Source organism: Oryctolagus cuniculus, chromosome 10 (genome assembly GCF_964237555.1).
Source record: "Oryctolagus cuniculus chromosome 10, mOryCun1.1, whole genome shotgun sequence".
In the NCBI taxonomy this organism is placed as follows: domain Eukaryota; kingdom Metazoa; phylum Chordata; class Mammalia; order Lagomorpha; family Leporidae; genus Oryctolagus; species Oryctolagus cuniculus.
This window is the reverse complement of record NC_091441.1, coordinates 81111771-81131546: the sequence shown is the minus strand read 5'-3', so window position 1 is coordinate 81131546 and position 19776 is coordinate 81111771. Positions and strand designations below refer to the sequence as shown.

Sequence of the window (19776 nt, the reverse complement as noted above, 5' to 3'; positions counted from 1 at the left end):
AGCCCATGAATTTGCTACAAGGGTTGGATGAGATCATGGAAGATGAAAGAGCCCAGTGAACTGTAAAATGAAATATAAACATAAGGAATTTTAAATTGAATAATATGAAGAGAGTTAATTAGAGACTTTGAGTCAGATTTCACATTTGTGGAAGCAGAAGGAAATCATCTCCTTTAACTATTGCCAATGATGATCATAAATCCTAAAGTTAGGATGCAGTGGGTTGGTGGTTTTCTTTAAGCAAATCATTTTCATATTTTCTGTTAGGAAAATCGTGGCTTTTCTCTTGCTATATTGTAAAAGGTATTGTTTTTAAATATAAGTCATTTAAGTCTTTCTCAAAAGGTTGTGACAACGTGGTCACAGGGGTGTATGTTAATTTGTAAGACATACATAAAATTGTCGTGAGTGTTTATCCCCCCATGAAGAATGGAAAAGAGGATTTGTTTTACTCCATAGATCCCTCTTGTGTTTCAATTCTCAACAGAGGAGCCCTGTATTATTTCAGGGATAAAATCAGTGCAATGAAAAGTTTCATCTTCTATGTGGTAACGGGCTCTGATTCTACATCCATAAACAATCCAGTTAATTCTCATGGTGGATGAGCCGAGCCTCACCACTGCTCCTGGAAATGAGCGTGGATTGATCAGTAAACCGTGGCTGTGTCTCCTCAGGGAACCTGTCTCTAGAGGCTGACCCCATTGCAGTTCAGAACCCATGGTCTGGACTCCCACCTTCCCAACTTTCAGGCTCATATTTGGAGTCTGTGTTTATTGTCGTCTCCAGCCTTTTACAGCAGGTGCCATGTCTCTACACCTGTGTATCTTCTTGAATTTCAGTTTTTGCCTCTCTGAAGAATTGCTGCATATTTGGTTGAATGGTTCCAAGAACCCCCTAAATGAAAGGCTGTCACATATGCCTTGAAATCTCTATTTAGACCACATAATCCTGAATATAGCCTTGGAATTTGATGAAAATCTGTCTAGGTGTTTTCATGCTAAGCAGCTACAGAAAGAATAAACTTAATGTATTCAGATTATCCTCAAAAGGAATGCAAGTTACCATGTGATTTCTAAGGGTTGAGAAAAATAATTGTTTAAAATGTCTCCGACAGTGACTTTGAGACTTTTAGAGCTCTGTTGAACCGAGTTGTTGTCTAGTTTTTCTTTCAGCATAGAAGTAGCCTTTCCATATGCCTTTATGTTAATACAGCTCATAATTATTGAATGCTTGCATGTACTGACTCTGTGCTGGGTGCTGTAAATACAGCGATGAACTCACTTGGACATAGCTGCTGCCTGTAGGGAGCTTGTCACCACCGGAGTAATTTGTTCATCAAGTCACCTATTGGGAAAATTTGAAGAAAGTAATGTAATGGGAAGGCCAAGAATGTTTCCACATTTGAGCTGAGACCCAGCATATGGAAGAGTGTTAACTAGGACATAGGCGAGACATAGGGTATATCTCTCATGTGGATGGGACAGCATGTGCTGACGTGCTGAGGTAGAAGGTAGCACAGTACATCTAAGAAAGTCAAAGTAAGCCCATTGAACTGAAACATAGGAAGACACACAGTAGTGACATGGCAGGTTTTGTCATAAATGGTGAGCTTTAGTCCAAGTTGTTACCCGTTACAGTATGGTAATTTCTTCATTGACCAAAATTCTTGCAACTCCTTGGACTGCCACTAGCCTATTAAGTTTGTAAGCAAGCCAAGAATCAGCATAGAACCATTCTTTGCAAGTGTTAAGAGCAGTCACCTCAATGCTAGAGCTTCATCCTGAGTTCCCTGGGACTAATGACAACAAATTGGATAACAGAGACACCACCATCTCCTTCCCAGTTCCTGGAGATGCTTATTCCACAGACCTAAGGTGAAGCACAGCCATCTTTGTCTTTTCAGTATTCACTAGTGATTCTAAAGGCTCAGAAACTACTGCACTGGGCATCAGTTTTGAGTATTTCTCATTTAGTTTTCATTTTTTTCTGTCTCAATACAGTACAAAACAGTTACTGATTGCCTTTGGAAGTATCTAATGAGGAGAAAAATAGTAGTGAGATCTTACTCTTCTGATAGCTATTGAGTTTGTGATATTCTGGTTTCTAAAGTTTGAGGTTTTCTGTACTAAGAATATTCCTGTATTTTCATATTTCTTCTTTTAATTTACTCCTGGTGAAATTTTGACTCTATAAGTATACTTCTATTTATTTTGACACTGAATTAAGTCAATTATTACAAAAAGCTTAGAAATCTAGCATTTTCAAATCATGCTAATTTTATATTTTAATTCATTAAGAGCTTATGATTTCTAATACTTTCCTGCAATAAATATGATTTATAACTTCTGAACACTTTAGAAGTGAGACAAAGATGTTTTGTCTTGGAGTAAATTAGTTCATTGGAATTGGCACTAATTTCCCTGCCCTTAGCTGTTCGTTCTTTTCTCTGTGCTAGGCAGACTGGGTATCTGTCTTCTGCATCTTAACTTTGCCCAGAGAGCCCACGCCCACAGCTCCTCATGAGCACAGGGTGAGCCAGTAGCTAGAGGTGGACACCAGTTCTGAGCGGCCACTTAGATATTTCTTGCAAGGATTTAAACTCAAGATCCAACATGTTGAACTTACTAGTTTGGAGTGCTAGAAGAAAGAGGCCATGTAGAACTGGGGCTGGAGGCGTTATCCATGAGGAGTGTGTGTGTGTTTGCCATATATTGCACATTGTAATGGAGGAGATGTCAAGGGAATGGAATGAAATGGAAGGTCACAGAAAGGAAGATACTACAGGGCACTGTCACAGTGAGAGCAGACCTTACAGCTGAGGGGGCGAAATGTGTAGGAAAGGGGACAAACTGCAGAAAACATTGAGGACAAGGTGAATCAAAGAAAGAAGATGATGAGAAAGGGACAATGGGCCAGATAGTTGGCAAGAGAGAGAGAGAGAGGGAGGGAGGAATAATGATGCAAAGAAAGATACTGAAAACAGGGAGACAGGGACCACAAAGAAAATGAAGAGAGAGAGAGAGAGAGAGCACAATAGCAGCATTTCCCCCCCAAAATTTAACTCATTATTAAGCCCATCCAGTTTTTTTTCCTGTTGCAGAATTCCCCATTGACCAATATATCGTTTTTAGCCTAGAAAATATTTTTAAGCTTTTTTTCATTATCTATTTCACTAGAGGTTGCCTTTCATTTTTTTTTTCTTTCAATAATGCCAGTTCCCTGAAAATCTGAGTAACTTCTGGGCCTTTTTATCTTAAAACAATTTTAGACATCAAAACTCCACATAGAAATTACCAAGGTAGTACAGAGATTCCACATGTACCTTTTCCAGAGCTGCCCCCAATGATAACATCTTACAGAACTAAACAACAATTATTAAAACCAAACATTTGAAATTGTTGCAGTGATGTTTAATGGAAATACAGACCAGCAATTTTCATATGCACTTGTTTTATTCAGTAAGTTAATCCATGTTTACTATATGTAATGATCAAATCAGGTTGGTAAGCATTTCCATCTCCTCAAACATTTGTTATTTCTGTTTTTGTTGCTGTTTTTGGTCATTTGTTTTTGTGTATGGCTTGTGAATTTTATCACACATATAGATTCACATAACTACCACTAAAAGCTCTAATTCTTTTTTAGCTCTTCAAGATTTTTTTTATCTATTTTTTTGAAAGGCAGAGTGGTAGAGGAAGGAAGAGGGCAAGACAGAGACGTAGAACAGTCTTCTATCCACTGGCGTACTTCCTAAATGCTTGTAACAGCCACAGCTGGTCCGTATCAAAGCCAGGAGCCTTGGAGCCCCAGCTAGATTTCCCACATGGGTGGCAAGAATCCAAGTATTTGGGCCGTCATCCGCTGGATTCCCAGGTGCATTAGCAGGAAGCTGTATTGGAAGCTCTGTAGCTGGAACTTGAACCAGCACACCAATATGGGATGTGGACAAGACAAGCGGCAGCTTAGGCCCCTGTGCCACAACACCTACCCTTGCATGTGTTTTTTAAAGATAAAACAGTCACATGGTTAAAATAACCATAGTATTGAAAAGTATTGAATGAAAACTTTAAATCTTAACTCCACCTCATTCATCCTGTTTCCTATTCAACACATAGCCATTTTTATTATCTTCTTCTGTTTTTATTTCCATTAATTCTTCCTGAAAATACGAGTATTTTTACTTTTATCCCTCTTACATAAAAGTTAGATCATTATACAAACTGTTCTGCACCTTGCTTTCTTCATTTAATAATCATTAGAGATCATTTTACATCCTCCTATGAAGAACTCCCTCATTCTTGGGTGTTGTCTCCTGTTGTATAAACCCTGCACCTTTAATTACTTGAGCAATCTTTGGTTTTCAATGTAAGAAAATAAGGATGTAATTAATCTAACAAAGCAAGTCTTAATAAAGATCAAAAGAAGGCATCCAAATGTGAACGATAAACTTGGGCAAGTCAACTGGTCAGTGAGGAGCATGGGGGCTTGCTGCTGGTACTGGGAAAAGCAAAGTAGAAGTAAACGTGCATGCTACACCTCTACAGTAGAAAATTGGATTTTTTTTTTTTATCAAAAAGAATGTCATCTGAATAATTTGCAATAAAGGGGTCATAACTAAATTAGAAAGTAGTACTGGCAACTCTGCCAACATTGAAAACTGTCAGAAATCCATCAGATGACTGATAGTTGGTGCTTAAAAGAAAGAAAGAACATGGCTGAACTGTCCAGACCAAGTTGAAAGAGAGATTATGTTTCAGAATGATAACATTGATGAAATGCATGTATTTTGGAGTCAGACTTTTTTTGGTAAGTTTTCTAAGTATATATTCTTTTATTTTTGTTTTCCTAATTTGTAGGCTTATCCATCTTTGTAATCTTAGTTCATTTGATCCCAGTTCATTTGTTGTGATTTATTCCTTTTTTATAGTTTGATATTTTATCCTTGGTGATTAACAAGAAGTATGAGAGAACTTCAAAACATTTGTGAGAAAATTAATTATAAGGGTTTTTTAAATGTAAACTGTTTCTCAGCTTAAGTTCTACCGAGTTCAAGACACCCTTGTAAGTGACGATTATGCCATTTTAGTCTAGCTCTTAAAGAGTTGAGGTTTCTTGGCAGTTAACCCTGTCAATCAAGTCTTTATATTATTCATTTTAAAGATTTTTTTTAAGATTAGAAACAAAAATGAAGTGAGAAAGAGATAAATAAGAATGTAACGTGGATTCCGAATTACTTCTTATCAAAACTCACAAAATTATCGGTGATTAGAGGAAGGAACGGGAACATTTTCATCATGAAAGACTCTATGGAAGCTTTCCCAGACATTTTCTCTTAGAGCTTTGGCTAGCCTTTTCAAAAACACTCTCATAATAACCGGATACAGTTCTTTGGCCCTCTAGAAACTCAACAAAGTACCACGAACATCCCAAAAGTCTGTTGCCATGATCTTTTCAGTTGACTGGTATACTTTGGTTTGATTGATTACTTCTACCTGTTGGTAACCATTGTCCTGATTGTTGTTTGGCTTCAGCATCATATTGGAAAAACCATGTTTTATCTCCTGTTTGAACTCTTGCAAGAAATGCTTCAATATCTTAATCACATTTACTTAAAATTTCCCTTGAAAGGTTTGCTCTTGTCAACAGGTCATCTGGGCACCAGGGTTTAGATTTCTGTGGTGTTAACTGTTGTTTCTGCTGTTAACCATTTGTGCTCTTCAGTTGGGACACAAACGAGGAATTTGTCACTTGCTTTTTAATGTAGATGATCTGCTTCTGTGGACTTCATCTTCACCATTGTTTGATCTCTTCTTCAAAGAACAAAGCCATTTGTAAACTTCTGATTTATCTGGGATATTGTCCCTAATATGTTTCCTGAAGCATCAGGGATTTTGCCATTGTTCTACCCAGGGTTCATCATAAATCTGATGTTTGTTCTCATTATGGTTTTAGTAGAATCTGTGTTTCCTTTGTAGGAATTCTTTTCAAACCAATGTCTTATCCTTGTTGGTGCCTCAAACTAGAGCCTGACCAGACATGCTATACTAGCTTGGGTACGTTTATTATGGAGCAAAAGAAATTTTAATTCCTTCAAAGCTTTTTAAAATAATAAACATTTTCCCTGAACTTTTTGAAGGCCCCTTACTTTATTCATACTTTATTAGATAATTTCTCTTGATCACATAGATAGCTAATACAAACAAGCCTGTTTATGGTAGGCTCAATAGTCACTACCAAAGACCATATATCTTCTTTTACCCTAATGAAAAGCAAAAAAATTAATATCTTATTTGGTGTCTGAAAGGCCAAAGTAATAATTACATTAAAATGCCACTCACTAATAAAAGTACTAGAAATTGAAAGGTGATTATTGCCTGGCCAACCCAATCACTTGTTAATTTAGTGATTCTAAGAGTTACCCAGAAAGGCAGTTAAATCCAGTGAGCATTTATGGAGCATTTCTTTTGTGTCATACACTATAGATATGTCCAAGATGCAATCATCCATTGAAAGAATCCAGTTTTCTCCCATTATTTCTACCATGACCATTTGTAAATGACAGCTAACTGCTCCAAAAATGCTGATAGTTCACTGTGACAATGAGCCTTCCCAGCCCCTTACACATCAACCTTTTTAAATTTTCTTTTTAGCTTCTTATTTGTTCAATCTCTTTGCTCACTCATTTGTTTACTTATATTGATTTTCATGTGCGAAAATGAACGTTTCAGGAGAACAGGGTCCTTGTCTGTATTGCTTGCTCCGTTGTCCCCAGCACCCCAGCCAATGTCGAGCACACTGTGCTGAAAGCACTCACTGAACACTTTGGGAGGAACGGGACAGAAGCAGCAGTCCAGCCTACAGGAAAGACCGCATGACTGGAAGTCTAGAAAACAAACATCCTCATTCCCACTTAGCTGTTAACCAGCAAGAAACATAATCTTCTCTAAACTTCCATGTGTGCAAAATGAAGTTTCTACTTCTGTAAAATAGGACTAATAATTTAGGTTCAAAATACGATATTTGGAGTTAGATAATCTAACGTCTATCCCAGGTCTACTTACTAACTGTATTTGATCTTTGAAAAGCTATTTAACCCTCTGTACCTCTGATTTCTCTCTCTTTTTTTTTTATTTTTGACAGGCAGAGTAGGCAGAGAGAGACAGAGAGAAAGGTCTTCCTTTTGCTTTTGGTTCACCCTCCAATGGCTGCCGCGGCCAGCGCACTGTGGCCTGTGCATTGTGCTGATCCGAAGACAGGAGCCAGGTGCTTCTCCTGGTCTCCCATGCGGGTGCAGGGCCCAAGCACTTGGGCCATCCTCCACTGCACTCCCGGGCCACAGCAGAGAGCTGGCCTGGAAGAGGGGCAACCAGAAAAGAATCCAGCGCCCCGACTGGGACTAGAACCCGGTGTGCCGGCGCCGCAAGGCGGAGGATTAGCCTATTGAGCCATGGCGCCAGCCCTGATTTCTCATTTTTTAAATGGGTAGAAAATTAGTTGTCTACCTTATAATATTATTGTGTTGAGTATATATTCCCCTCAAAGTGCATGACAAGGTGCTTGGTATACAGTCAACACTGAACACATCTATAGCCAGCATTATTGTGAGAATCCAATGAGAACAGTGAACTGAAGCAGTTGAACTGTTTTAAGAGCTACAGAGATGAGATTTCAAGACTACCAGACTAGTGATATTTCCAGATTAGTCTGTTCACTGCAGCTGTAACAGAATACGTGACACTGGCTGCTGGGTGGAGACAGATTTATACTTTTGAGGATTGGGAAGTCCAACCGTAAGGGAAGCCTCTATGTCTGGTAAGCGCCTTCTTTCTATGTCATTTCATGGAAAGAAGGGCAAGATAGAAGGCAAGTGAGAAAGATGGGAGAAGGCAACTAAATTCACCTTTTTATCAGAAACTCACTCCTGGAGAAACTGTCCCACCCTGTGAAAACAGCATTAATCGATTCATGACTAATCACCTCTTAAAGGTCCAGTTCTCAACACTGTTGCATTGAGAATAAAGTTCCTTACACATACACCTTGGGGACACATTTAAACCATACCACCACGTCACCCCTATTGGGGAAAAACGTTTATCTTCTAGTGTGAGGCTTCTAGAACCACAGTGCCTTTAATAAATTCCCAAATATAACAACCATCTTTCCAAATGGTAGCGTACTACAATAGAGATTTTGGAAAGGGCTAACATTTGGTTGACCCTAACATAAAGCATTAAAATGAGCTATTTAGTCTATTTAAAATGGTAACAAAGAAAATGTATTTCGGTCCAGCTCTCTTTGTTAGGAAAATTCCTAAGAATTAAAAATATATCACAAAAAGGCAAAGCTTTTATTGGAAGTCACTGGTTGCTAACATGCATTTTAAAAAACAGAGGGGCTGGCACAGTGCCTGTGAAAACAGCATCCCAAGTGGATGTTACTTCATGTCCTGGCTGCTCCCCTTCCAATACAGCTCTTTGCTATGGTCTGGGAAAGCAGTAGAAGATAGCCCAAGTACTTGGGTCCCTGCACCCATGTGGGAGACCCAGAAGAAGCTCCTGGCTCCTGGCTTCATGTTGGCCCAGCTCCAGCCATTGTGGTCATGTGGGGAGTGAACCAGTGGATGAAAGAACATTCTCTCTGTCTCTCCCTCTCTCTGTAACTCTACCCCTCAAATAAATAAAATCTTAATAAAAAAAATCAGAAAACCAGAAGGCTGTTCTATAAAAAGAAAAATAAAAAATAAAAGTTTTGTTTCATTATGTTACATTGGAAATATACTCACTAGAATGTCAAATATTAAGGCTGCACCACAATTTAGTGCTTGCTTAACAAAAGTAGACATTACATTAGTGGAAAATTGAAGTATACGGTAATAGTTTTTATCCACAAAAAGTAAGGCAGAGCTATTTCAAAATTATGGAAATCTGAGATTGGATATTTAAATATGGCAGAATGAGGGTGTCTAAAAGCGTGTAGAAGCATTCTAACCATACTCACATCCTGTCACATATTAAAGCAGAGAATAGCCAATACTTGTGTCATTTCAATGATATATGCTTGATATGAGCATATGTAAAGAAAGTACTATGTGCAATAATCTATCTACAATTCCAATACCACAAGTTTTATTTGTTACAGTCCAAGTCAATATAATTAAACCGCTAATCATAGCAAGAAATTCTCTTGTTGAAGTTGTCTTTATATTTTACTGAGCAAAAAAGGTTTTTTTTGGCTATGAATTGTATTCCTACTATGACTTTTTTCTATATGCACCATTTTTATAATAATCTTATGGACAGGTGTGGTTTGGATCATCAGCACATCCTATATATGCCTCTTCCTGACGGGAAATCCATAAAGTTTAGTGATAATCTTCTATTCACCGGATTTGTACTTACAATGGGATATTACCTATTCCTGTGGTATCTATGAAGTGCAATAAGTCCCGTATAAAATTGTTCCTGATTATTTTTTAAAGATTGATTTTATTTTAAAAGCAGAGTTAGGGAGGGCCACACAGGGGGAGAGACAGAGAGAGACAGAGACAGATAGAGACAGAGACAGAGAGAGACAGAAAGACACACAAAGATAGAGACAGAGAGATACAGAGATGGAGATAGAGAGATGAAGGTTGAAAGAGAGACAGAGGTAGAGAGATGGAGGTAGAGAAAGAGATGGAGATAGAGAAACAGAAAAGAGCGAGAAACAGAGGAAAAAAGAGAAAGAGAGGGAAGAGAGAGAGGAGAGGTAGGAGAGAGGGAGGGAGAGAGGAAGATATCTTCCATCTGCTGATTGACTCCCTGAATGGCCTCAACAGCTAAGGGTGGGCCACACTGAAGCCAGGAGCCAGGAGCTTCTTCTGAGTCTCCTGTATGAGTGCTGGTCCCCAAGTACTTGGGACATCTGCTGCTGCTTTCCCAGGTGCATTAGCAGGGAGCTAGATGAGAATTGGAGCATCCAGGACTCAAACCAGCATCCATATGGGATGACAGCATCATAGGCAACAACTTTACCTGCTATGCCATAGCACCAGGCCCCAGATTACACTCCATGAATGATTACTGGAATATAAAGGAAAAATACTTAATGAGTTAGAGCCTTCAAAGACAGATTTGGCAAAATTAGAACTGTTAAGTGGAAAAATAAGTAAATAAAATTTCTTCTGATGCTCATGAATTATTTCATTGGTTGGTAAGAGGGAGTACAAGTGAAGTTACTGGGGAAAGTGTGGGACCAAAGAAGGTTGGTTTGGCTGATTGGATGCATTCATTTGTTCTCTGTGTTCAGGCTGACCAGGCGACAAGTCACCCAACAGACCTCACAGTACCTCTCCCCATCCGATTTCACTGTTTTACTTCTTTCCCTCTACACAGCAGTAGAGATAAAACAGGACATATTGGAGAGCCACATTGGGTAGCTTAGTCCCACAGAGATGTATTTTCTTAGAGTTCTGGAGACTGAAAGAATGAAATTCTTGTGTCTGCAATGCCTTACTCTGAGACTCTGAGTGGAATGCTTCCCTATGTCTTTCTAATTTCTAGAGGTGGCCATCAATCCCTGATGTTCCTTAGCTTGCAGCTTTATCACTCCCTCCATGGGCTCTGTCATCACATTTTTTAATTATATATGTCTATTTTGTCTTATGGTTTCTTCTTTTAAGGACACCAGCCATACTGGGTTAGAGCATACCCACCCTAATGACCTCTCCTGACCTTAGCCACAATGTTGTCCCCAGTAGCTAAAACCTTCTGTTGAATAAAAAAGAAAAGATAGGGTAGGCATTGAGGTACAGTTGGTTAAGCTATTGCTTGGGAATCCCACGTCCCATATTGGAGTGCCTGGTTTGAGTCTTGGTTACCCTATGCTTCCAACCCAGTTTCCTGCTAATGCATCTAGGAGGCAACAGATAATGGTTCAAATCTTGGGTTCCTGCAACCCACGTGTGAAACCCTGGTGGAGTTCCAAGCTCCTGGTGTTAGCCAGGCCCAGCACTGGGTGTTGCAGACACTTCGAGAGTAAACTAGTATATGACAGATCTCTCTATAACCCTTGTTCTGCCTTTCAAACAAATAAACAGACAGTTTAAGATAATAAGAAGAGGCAAGAGAAAAATCTAAGAGTGGATTACATTTAAAGGCCAGATGTTTGTATTTTCTCTGCAAGAACAATTTCAAACTAGAGAGGTTTAGATGGCAAAAAGAGGTCCAGCTCTTGGGAGAGCAGGAGAACTGATTAAGTAGTATCTGATAATTGTCCACTGAGAGACCTTCACAGTCTGCACTTCAGTAGTTGTGTATCTGTAAAGATGCATCTCATTACACCTTAGTACTTCCCCTTTATTGGGTGGAATTTTTATTCAGTGGACTTAGTGCCTAAAGGGAAATAACAAGACTCTCTTTGGGTTTGACCTTGCAAAAATGTAATTAAATGACAGTAATTATCAGGCTGCTATTAACTTTGATACATCCAAGATTTCCATTTCACCTGGGACAGTTGGCCTGAGTTTGTTTTTCACACATATAGAGACACACTATTTAATGCAAACATCTAGCTGTGTGTGTATGAGTGTGTGTGTGTGTGTGTGTGAAGTAAATTTACATGCTTTCAAAAATACATTTTGACTGAACAATTTAAGTTTGCACTCAAGTTCATTGAATCTCAGCACTGGATGGGATCCAGATGGTAGAGGAGCTAAAGCTGTTTTCCAAAACTATAGGTTATGAACACTTGTCCCAGCCACAGGATCATTGATCTCCCAGGTTCGGACTTAGTTGTAGTATTCTGATGAACAAGCTACCCAGACAGCAGTTAAGCCACTGGGGTCATTGTTCTCGGTACTTAATCTGTACTACACACAGCAGAACAGGGTGGGTGGTGGATAGCAGATCTTTCTCTGCATTGTGCACATCACAGCACCAGTTTTGTCACATGCTTTTTCAAAGACCAATTATAGCTTAATTTCATACTTTAAACTACTTTCTGCTAAATATTTGCATTCCTTTTTTGATAAATTTCTTTGTTATGAGAGGAAGAGGGAGGGAGAGGGAGATGTATACATTGACAGAGAGAGCTCCCAAATGCTGTCCACTCCCCAGTTGCCAACAATGGCCGGAACTGGGCTAGGCCAAAGCAAGAATTCAGGTCTGTCACATGGGTGTTACAAACCCAGTTTTTTGAGCCATCACCATTGTCTCCCAGGGTCTACATTAGCAGAAAGATGGAGTCGGGAATTAAGCATATTACTTTGGAAAGCCACTGAACTTCTTTGTGCTTCTGTTTGTTCATCTACAAAAGGCTACTAACAGTAGTCTAACGGGTAATATATAGAAAATATTGAATACATTGCCCATCACATAGCAGTGTGCCTACTCAATAGTGCTGACTTCAGTTATGTTTTTGCCTCACATTTCCTAATAACAAAGTGCATTTTATAATACAATGATGAAAGTAACTAGTTGGACTCTTTATTTGTCCCTTATTACTCAAATGCTGGGAAATGTTTAGTTTCTATAGAAAAATTTGCTTGATTTTGGGATTCAAAATAGAAGACAGCATTTGGCCACAGAACACTCAATGAAAATACAATCTAGAAAGGCCTTGTAGGTAAAATAATCTCCAAGTATGTGAGAATATCTGTCAAGCCTACAGTTCCTGTAGTATGATATTGGGATTTATGATATCTATATTCAGCAGTAATATTCAACTAAGCATATGAATAATATTGCATGACAATTTTCTCAAATTTGCTGTATTTATGGCTTTTTCCAGGTCTTATTCATGGTTTTCATTAGAAATTTGCCCACACTTTACCCTGAAACAATATATTTTTTTCAACTTTTATTTAACAAATATAAATTTCCAAAGTACAGCTTATGGATTACAGTGGCTTCCCCCCCTATAACTTCCCTCCCACCCGCAACCCTCCCATCTCCACTCCCTCTCCCATTCCATTTACATCAAGATTCATTTTCAATTATCTTTATATACAGAAGATCAATTTAGCATATATTAAGTAAAGATTTCAACAGTTTGCACCCACACAGAAGCACATAGTGTAAAGTACTGTTTGAGTACTAGTTACAGCATTACTTCACATTGGACAACACATTAAGGACAGAGATCCTACATGAGGAGTAAGTGCATAGTGACTCCTGTTGTTGACTTAACAATTGACACTCTTGTTTATGGCATCAGTAATCACCCTAGGCCCTTGTCATGAGTTGCCAAGGCTATGGAAGCCTTTTGAGTTTGCCAACTCTGATCTTAGACAAGGTCATAGTCAAAGTGGAAGTTCTCTCCTCCCTTCAGAGAAAGGTACCTCCTTCTTTGATGGCCCATTCTTTCCACTGGGATTTCACTTGCAGAGATCTTTCATTTAGGTCTTTTTGTTTTTTTGCCAGAGTGTCTTGGATTTTCATGCCTAAAATACTCTCATGGGCTCTTCAGCCAGATCCAAATGCCTTAAGGGCTGATCCTGAGGCCAGAGTGCTGTTTAGGACATCTGACATTCTATGAGTCTGCTGTATATCCCGCTTCCCATGTTGGATCATTCTCTCCTTTTTAATTCTATCAGTTAGTATTAGCAGACACTATTTTTGTTTATGTGATCCCTTTGACTCTTAGACCTATCAGTGTGATCAATTGTGAACTGAAATTGATCACTTGGACTAGTGAGATAGCATTGGTACATGCCACCTTGATGTGTCCCACCTCCTTGCCACTTTATTCTAGAGTCTCATGTTTATCCTGTCATCCCTTCCTTTTCATCTGATTTCCTGGTAGATCAGGCCTTTGTCAATAATGGTTTAGTCAGTAATGCAAAAACCAGTCCAGATGTTTCAAAGTGGGGCTTTAACTCAGGGTGGGACTCGGCCGTTCTGCTTCCAGTGATTTCATCCAGCCTGCCTCTGCTTCTGTGAGACAAAGCAGGCACCCAAAGCATGCATCCCAGGTTTTCCCTCCTAAATACCCGAGTTCCTGGGTTCCAGTAAAAACTTTCCATGCCCCCAGCCCCCAAACTCTGGAGGGTTCTCCTTGGTCCCTAAAGCTTCAGTCTGTGTTATAGTCATTCCTGAAGAGCAGATATGTCCTTTCTCACTACTGTTGGGGCCAGATGGCACTTGGACCCATCTCCTCACTTGCCTGTGCTTGCTTTCTGAATTTCCCTCCCCTACTGAAATTGCTTTCCCAAGTCATAAAGCCAAAACTCTCATCCTGTATCTATGTGCCTGTCTATGTACACTTGATGGGGGTGGGGGAGGTGCCCAACTTGGCCAACAAAATACCATTCATTAGTTAAGAGTAGTATCAATATAGGCATGTGACTAGTGAGAATAAATGTCTGAAATCCCTTTTGCTATTAGAGGTCTATTTGCATGATCATGTCTTTATATTCTCTTGATCTTCCTTTCCCTATGAATTGATTGGTATGCCATGTTTACTAGTATCCAGGATCATGCTTCTCAACCCCAAAACACAGTACCAAGAGGCTGAATGTGAAACAATATTTGTATTAGGTCTTGATTATGTGTTTGCTGCTTAGGCTTTTTGCACATAAAAAAAAATCACTTGAAAGGACTGGAGATTTGGATTGCACCCCGGACTCTTTCCTTGATTTAGCATGTTAGTTTCATCTGGAAAGTTTAAGCACTCATTAGAGAGCGGTTTCCAAAGACTGGAAAGACCTAATGAGGGGTGAACTACATGTGAGAAGGTGAGCCTGAGGTCAGGGTTGGGAATATATAAAGATGCATAGGGAATGACTAATCCGTGCATGAGACTCAAAATTGCCCTTGTCATGGCATTGGTCTCTAGTGTGATTATCTTAACCTGCTTAAATGTCCCAAAATAATCACATATGTTGAAGTAAAAGCACTCATCTTTAGTATTGTCAGGTACTGAATCAATATATGTAATCATTCCTCCAAAATAGCAGATATGGTAATAAATCAGATTATATGAATAGAGTGCCACTTCCTAATTTGAAAATCAGCCTCAAGATAATGACATAGTCAGGTGCTAGAACCCTGTGATTTACAAACCATCAATATTGGATGAATTAAGAGGCCACAGCAAGGCTTCGTGCTTAAGGTAATTGTCTCACACACACTGCTTGATTTCAAAAATTCTACTTTATCTGTTGCATTCTTCTTCATTAAAATTCCATCACCCCTAGAGTGGCCATACTCTAAGTTATTTCTCTGTTATTTTTAGCTTCTTATATTTAATATGACTTTTGTTCATTTTTTCCTTTTAGTATTATTTTAAATATACATTTGCCTGTGGTATACTGTGATGAGTCAACACATGTATTCAATGTTTGAAGGTCAATTCAAGTTAGTTAATACTACAATCTCTTTGAAATGTCACACTGTACCCCAGAGAAAATATGCAATTATTGTTAAGTTAAAAAGTTTACATTTATAAAATATATTTAGTGAAATAATTTTATTTATTTTATAATCAGTTACAAATACTTTTTTTCTATTTTTATTGTTTCCTTATTTTCTTCTCGAACTTTCTCAGTGCATTTGCTATCCTTTGACAGCCTGTCACATATGATGTTTAGTATAGAAAATAGATGCCTTCAAAACAATCTAAGTTCTCCATTGCCACTTTGTTCACAGAAAACTACAATACACTCCATATTCAACAATGGGGGAGTTATTTCCAGAAAATCCATGCCTGACAGTGGCATGGGACAATTACCCTTCTCATCTAAAAATTCATCAAGAAGGTAATGCTCATTCATTTTTAGCATATACATGCCAATGACACGAGGAACACAGAAGGCGGTACTGCAGAGTAGTAAGCAACACATCTCATTTCATACACAAAGATATACACACACACAAATGCAAACACACACACACACATACACACACACACACCCAAAGCTAACAGGGACTTGGAAAGCATTCATTGTATTTTAATTATATCCTAGTTTAATACTCTGGCTTATGTAGTTTTAATGAACTTTTTCCCAACTACTGCTCCAATCCTTACCACCTTGATTGCTCTTTACATTACTGACAAATCAGTTTCTTATTGTCCCTACAATGTTACAGTGTCTAGTTTATTCCTGCTCTAGAGCCCTTAACCTTTTTTTTTTTTTTTTTTTTTTTTGACAGGCAGAGTGGACAGTGAGAGAGACAGAGAGAAAGGTCTTCCTTTGCTGTTGGTTCATCATCCAATGGCCACCACGGCCAGCGCGCTGCGGCCAGCACACCGCGCTGATCCGATGGCAGGAGCCAGGTACTTATCCTGGTCTCCCATGGGGTGCAGGGCCCAAGCACTTGGGCCATCCTCCACTGCACTCCCTGGCCACAGCAGAGAGCTGGCCTGGAAGAGGGGCAACCAGGACAGAACCTGGTGTGCCGGCGCCGCAAGGCGGAGGATTAGCCTAGTGAGCCGCGGTGCCGGCCTAGAGCCCTTAACCTTGATCTGGAATTCCCTCATCACAGATCCTCATGTGGCTTACTCTTCCTCATCACTTAAATCCAAGCTTCAAAGACTTTCCAGTTTAAGGTTTCCTTTAACTCAGACACTCAGAATCCCGCAGTCTTGTTTATTTCTTATTGGTCTTTGTCCACTTGTTTTCTTATTCATTTTCATGTCTAACATAATGTGAAAGTGGAGAACTTGCCCTGTCAAGCCATTGCTCGCTAGATCCTCAAGCCAGACCATACAGACCATACAGTCCATGCTCAAGGAAGTTTGTTGAGTATTTGTTGAATAATAGCAGCACTGATAGCAAAAACATCTATCTTGTGATTAGACAAGGCCATTATGCATTATGCACAAATGTGGGAAGAATCCCAGAATATTTAAAATGCAAGACACAAAGACCAGTTTACCTACCTTATCCTTTTTTCATCAGCCTGGAAATGGAAATGGCTATTTGAAGTGAATATCCTCCTTGTGATTTGTTTTGTTTACATTGGCTAACAAAAGTATAAATAAGATGAACAAATGTATTAGTCCAAAAAATTAAACAGGAGGAATAACTTTGGAGGAGGGTCGATGTAGACCCCAATTCATGTGATCAGGATCCGGTCTTTCTCTCCCTTTCATCCTCCGTCTTCTTGGAGTTCTCATGACAGGTTGGTAGTCCTAGCAGCTGCAGGCAACACACTTTTTGAAATTAGTGGGAAGGGTGAGTTGGCTTTTTCAGTTGTCATAGCTATTTTCAGCCCACATGGGATATTTGTGCAAATTAGAGCAGATAACCCTTTCTTAAGGAAATTTTCCAAGGGAGTAAATGATTTATTTATGAATAATTGTTGAAACATACATAAAATACCCTACAAAGCCATATAAGTCACATTATTAAAAGTAATATTGCAGAATGTGTAAATTGTTAATCACAAAACTTAAAAATATTCAAATGCTTTGCTATATATTCAAGGTTATAAAATGATTGCATGTCTTCCTTTTGAGGAAACAAAACAGGGCTGTTTCAAAGCCTGTAATGCTACTAATGCTGTAGACTTCACTGTTTTTACAGTAAGAGTGGAGATACTCAGAAATTTCTCTTTTAATTTTGAGATACCAAGATTATGACTAGTCACTAGTATCAATTAAGTTATATACAGTCTAAAATTTTTGAGTAAAATGGTTTGGAAATTTTTGTTTTTAATTCCTACTGTGAGCGTACTTCATACAAAGTGCAATGTACATGTTAGAAAACTATGTATAAATTGAAAGTTTTTCCCATACTCATGTCCCCTCAGTACCACATTACCATGTTCCTTGGTAAATTCCAATTTGATAGTTTACTTTGTTGAAGTAGCTCATGCTCACTGAAATTTGACAAAATTGACATTTTTGAGGTTGAATTAAACTCAATGACTCAAAATATTAATGGATTCTAATTGATTTCATTCATTGGACAGGCAGAGAGAGAGAGAAAGAGATCTTTGATCTGCTGGTTCATACACCAAATGCTTTCAATATCTTGGGTGGTATTAGGCCACATGGTGGGGCAGGGACCCAAGTATTCAAGCTTTCACTGTTGCTTCCTAGGATATACTTAGCAGGAAGCTGGAATCAGAAGCAGAGCCAGAGCTTGGATATAGGCATTTCAATATGGAATGTTTCCCAGGGGGCATCTTAACTACTACTCCAAATACTTACTACTCAGTGCAGTTTTTGCAATTTAAAATTTAATTCTGGGGACAGGCATTATGACTTTATGACTAGAAGTTTAGATATTTTGTGGGATGTCCATATTCTGTATCAAAGTACCTTGGCTTGAGTCCTGGCTCTGCTGCTGACCACAGGAGGCAGTAGTGATGGATGAAGTTAGTGGGTTCCTGCGTGGCATGTAGGAAGCGGGGTTGAGTTCCTGGCTTCCAGTTTAAAATATGAATGTCAAATTTTCTATGTGGGAGAAGTCCATGTTAGTGCTCAAAGATTTTGAAGTTTACTTACCTTCAATTGTAGTATTTTAAAGGATAATTCATTTTCTCCCTAAAATTTATTCCTTTTAGTACTTTATGCACTTTCCATATACTGAATTTTGTTTTCATGTTTCTTAGAATAGTAATGATACTTGAAACATCATAGCAGCATCATTAGTACCAAGCAGATACATTTCATAGAGAATGCTTTTGTAAGTGTAGTATTGTCTTGCATTATGGAATCTATGTACTTTTTAAGCTCCTTGCTTAGAACCACAGGTTATTTTTTTATGATCCTAGATGTGTACAGTCTCTTGATTCTTAAACTTGTCTATTCTTATGTCAGGACATAAACATCTACATCAACCTTGTTAGAATAATAACTTTTATTTTCATCTCTAGAAAACTGACCTATTCTGATTTTTAGAACAAGACATCTTACCACCATCTGTCTAAAAAATGTTTTAACTAAGTATGTAAACTGCTTCTGTTAAGTTGACAGTTATGATCAAATATGGGGAAAAAGTCAAAATAATGAAGCTATTTTAATATGAATGGCACTGCATCTGATATAATGCCCTTCTGCAATGGCCAAATAGGAGAATTGCTCAAGGGGACTGGAAAGTTTGTGCAAAGTTAAAGACAAATTTATTTTGGTATAAAAAAATGGGAAACCATGCAAAGAGAAGTCTTCAAAAAGTTTTTGGAGAATAAACATGAAAAAACTCCATAGATTGCAAAAAAAATTTTGCACCAAAACAAACATCTTTTTGTTCCATTTTGTTCCACAGATTTTAAGAAGTTCATCCTTCTACAACTCACTTCACAAAAGTGCAAAAAAAAAAAACCAAAAACAAAACAAAAACAAAAATCCCTTACTGCTACTCAGTTGGCGCTGCCCAGGCTGACTTGGGTCATTTGCTTAAATCGATCATGGACAAGTATCATGGGCCTTGCTGTTACTCTCAGGTTTTGAGATTAAAGTCAGTTTTTCCTCTGAAGCCCATGGGATGGGAGAAGAGGAATGGTTTCCTTTTAAGAAGGTGGTATGACTCTTAACCTGCAGAAATTACAAATAAACCTTAATAGTTTATTACAAAATCAGTAGAACTATACAGAATAATTTTTCTGTTTCAGGTTTAAGCAAAATCACTGTATCTACCTCATTATTCCATCTGAAGCTAATGTTTGAATGTCCCTTTATAGGATTGAAATGACCCTCGTTGTTCTTGCTAGTTAGCATAGGCTTTAGAATTTAGTTGTCTGATGTTTATTATTTCCCTTTGGTAGCCCATGAAAGCTCTTTTGGATGAAAATATTCTCTATATTGAACACCTGGTCCAATTAGATAGCATAGTTGACATGCAAGTGAGAA

General features: G+C 38.5%; 1 protein-coding gene across 2 annotated transcripts in view; it reads left to right on the top strand.

The window, feature by feature from the left end:
- TAFA1 (TAFA chemokine like family member 1) overlaps positions 1-19776 on the top strand; it is a 568835-nt gene that overhangs the window by 331985 nt on the left and 217074 nt on the right. The window lies entirely within an intron of this gene.